The 3,625-nt window shown below is 49.3% G+C and overlaps 1 pseudogene; it reads left to right on the top strand.

The window, feature by feature from the left end:
* Window positions 1-2,565, top strand: part of LOC125481035 — a 5,901-nt pseudogene extending 3,336 nt beyond the window's left edge.
* Window positions 2,566-3,625: the final 1,060 nt, after the last annotated feature.

Raw genomic sequence — 3,625 nt, forward strand, 5'->3', positions numbered from 1 at the left:
CTAGGCCCAAAACGTCAGTCTTCCTGCTCCTCTGATGTTGCTTGGCCTGCTGTGTTCATCCAGCTCTACACCATGTTATCTCCAATGTCTCCATGTTGTCTAGACGGGACATTCACTTCCTGGACTGACCTGGGCACGTCGTGTGATCGCTGATTGGTGGAAACACTACCTCCCTGCACCAATCATTGCTGTTCCTTTAGTCGCCGCCTACTGCCGTTAATGAGGATTTGCAGACACGTTGACTGTGGACCTTGACTGACCCCTGGTGGACAGACAGATTTCAGGAGAAGGTTGTTATAGTCTCACCAGGATCCTTATTGTTTTTCTATTCAGGAGTGCTCTTGCATGTAACTAAATGACCTTACCCCCCACCACCCCATCATCATAACAGCCGTGCTATTTTTTAAAGAATTCTATTAGCTTTGTTTCCAATTGAAGGGTGTTCGGGTCCATTGTACCCTGAAGGTGGCAACACAGGTGGATAGAGTGGTCAGGAAGGCATAGGGCATGCTTTCATTCATCGGACGGGGTATTGAGTACAAGAGTTGGCAGGTCATGTTACAGTTGTATAGGACTTTGGTTCGACCACATTTGGAATACTGCGTACAGTTCTGGTCGCCACATTACCAAAAGGACGTGGATGCTTTGGAGATGGTGCAGAGGAGGTTCACCAGGATGTTGCTTGGTGTGGCGGGCACTAGCTATAAAGGGGGGTTGAGTAGATTAGGATTATTTACATTAGAAAGACGGAGGTTGAGGAGGGACCTGATTGAGATCTACAAAATCATGAGAGGTACAGACAGGGTGGATTGCAAGAAGCTTTTTCCCCAGAGTGGGGGACTCAATTACTAGGGGTCACGATTTCAAGGTGAGAGGGGAGAAGTTTAAGGGAGATTTGCGTGGAAAGTTCTTTACGCAGAGGGTGGTGGATGCCTGGAACGCGTTGCTGGTAGAGGTGGGCACAATAGCGTCGTTTAAGATGTATCTAGACAGATACATGAATGGGCAGGGAGCAGAGGGATACAGATCCTTGGAAAATAGATGACAGGTTTAGATAGAGGATCTGGATTGGCGCAGGCTTGGAGGGCCAAAGGGCCTGTTCCTGTAATTTTCTTTGTTCTTTGTTTTTGAATAATTAATGTGCAAAGTCTGTAATGCAAACTAACAATTGTGAGAGGGTAGCAGGGAGAGTATGAAGGGGCTAAATCAAAATGAAGTTGGAGGGGGAGATTAAGCACTGTATCTCCTGCAGTGCCCATCTCTCTCTAAAGACATTGAGACCGTTAATGGACATCACATGCTCCCTGTCTAAGAGGACCCAGGCATGAATGTAACCGCAGTTAGAAAGGACTCCCTCATATGTGAGGCCCACCAGGAGGTCCCTCTGGTCTGTCCACACACCCGTCCACACGAGATCCCCAAAGGTCAGGTGCATGGGACTAGATTGCAAGCAAAAGAACAACAAAAGGTTCAGACAGATATTAAGAACTGCCGATGCTGGAGTCAGAGATAACCCAGTGTGAAGCTAGAGGAACACAGCAGGCCAGACAGCATCAGAGGAGCAGGAAAGCTGATGTTTCGGGTTTAAGAACACACATTGTAAACCATGAGGACACTTGGAGACAGCCTGTGTCTGATTAGACAGGAACACTTTCTGTGATTATGTCCTGCGTTAATTGTGAAAGGCCTCCGGATGTATCTGGATGTGAACAATTCTAGCTCAAGGTAAATTGTAGTCAGTTTTCTGTCCCTCCTACAGGAATATGACCCCCAGAGGAATACCCAGCCCCCTGTAGGAAACTCCTCCCAAAAGGAATATCCACCCTGTCCACAGGAAATCTCACCAACTCCAGATATTATTTCTGGTCCTCTCCATCCTTTCTAGTGACTGCTCCCTTGGAGTTTCAAACCTAGACCTGAAAATTTCCATGATCCTCTTCCAGCCCTTCAACCTCCATAACCCCAACCTTAACTGTCACCCTCGCCCTGACCCCAATTGGCCCTGACCCTTACCCTTGCCATCAGCCTGAGCTTTGCCCTGACCCTCGGCCTCACCCTGACCCTCACCCTTTTGGAACTTCTTCAGTCCTGGCCTGTAACACGTTCTGAATTCCCAACGTACCAGCTGCCTCACTCCCAAGCTCTGGAATTCCCAAACCCCCCCCCCCCGCCTTCCTTTTAGCTCATTCCATAAAATCTGACCCATTTGGTCAGGCTTTTGGCCTCCTGTACTTATACCCCCTTAAGTGGCTCAGCTTGGTCCACGCTCTCATGGAGGCCTCGTGACTATTTGCTGCATTGAGACGGTGATAGCTAAACGCAAGTTGTTGTTGTTGAACTGGGCCTGTTTTTTTTCTCTCCCTCAGGTTTGGGACATTTGAGTTCCTGAGTAACCAAATACGAGACTCTCAGGGGAAGCTGAGTAGCCAGCAGAGTCTGCTGTGTGGCCTGGGGGCTGGGGTCTCTGAGGCCGTATTGGTCGTGTGCCCAATGGAGACTGTGAAGGTAATTCAATTTGTCTTCACCTCGTTCACTGCCAGAAGAAAATTTACTGTTTCTACGTGAAAGGGAAAAGGAACCAGCACCTTTTTTTTCCAATGTGCCCCTCCCAATTCCCAAGCCCTCCTTCCCAATTCCCAACACTTCCTTCCCAATCCCTAAACCCCTCCTTCCCAATTCCTAAACCCCTCCTTCCCAATTCCCACTACTTCCTTCCCAAACCCCAAACCCCTCCTTCCCAATTCCCAACACTTCCTTCCCAATCCCGAGACCCCTCCTTCCCATTCCTAAGCTCCTGACTCCAATTTCCCCTGCCTCCACTTCCCACATTCCCCACCTCTAATTCCTTGAGATTCCATCTTAACAGTATTCCGTATCGGGGTGTGAGCTTGCGTGCGAGTTATTTATTCCATCTTCGGATAGGGGTCCGTCGCTGAATCCTGGAATGTTACTGCTCGTCCCCCATTGTCTGGCTACCAGTGTGTGTGGACTTTTTTATTATTTATTCATTTGTGGGATGTGGCTGTCTCTGGCTGGGCCCAGCATTTCTTGCCCGTCCCTAGTTGCCCCTTGAGAAGGTGGTGGTGAGCTGCCTTCTTGAACTGCTGCAGTCCACCTGCTGTGGGTTCACCCACAATTCCCTTAGGGAAGGAAGGGCTAAGTTGGGGTAAGGACATGGGAGAAGGTCCCTGAAGCCCTAAAGTTGTTGAACTCAATATTGAGTCCAGAAGGCTGTAGCGTTCCCGAGTGGAAAATGAGGTGCTGTTCTTCCAGCTTGCAGTGAGCTTTGCTGGAGCAAGCCAGAGGCAGAGGTGTTGGCCAGGGAACAGGGTGGTGTGTTGAAGTGGCAGGCGACTGGTAGCTTGCGGGCAGAACATAGATGCTGTGCGAAGTGGTCACCCAGTCTGTGCTGCGTCTCCCCAGCTGAAGAGGAGACCACATTGTGAGCATTTGGGAGTTACGTCGGGGAACTCTTCAATCTGGAACCTTCTCCAGCAAGCCTGTTGAGACTTTAAGGACCGATACTTTTAGGTTTTTATTAAAGGTTTTGAAAGTCTTCAAACTCCGGTGAAAGGGTCATGTGTTGAGTCCCAATCACCTGACTCCAGTTCCCCTACACACCACC

Source organism: Rhincodon typus, chromosome 24 (genome assembly GCF_021869965.1).
Source record: "Rhincodon typus isolate 14 chromosome 24, sRhiTyp1.1, whole genome shotgun sequence".
In the NCBI taxonomy this organism is placed as follows: domain Eukaryota; kingdom Metazoa; phylum Chordata; class Chondrichthyes; order Orectolobiformes; family Rhincodontidae; genus Rhincodon; species Rhincodon typus.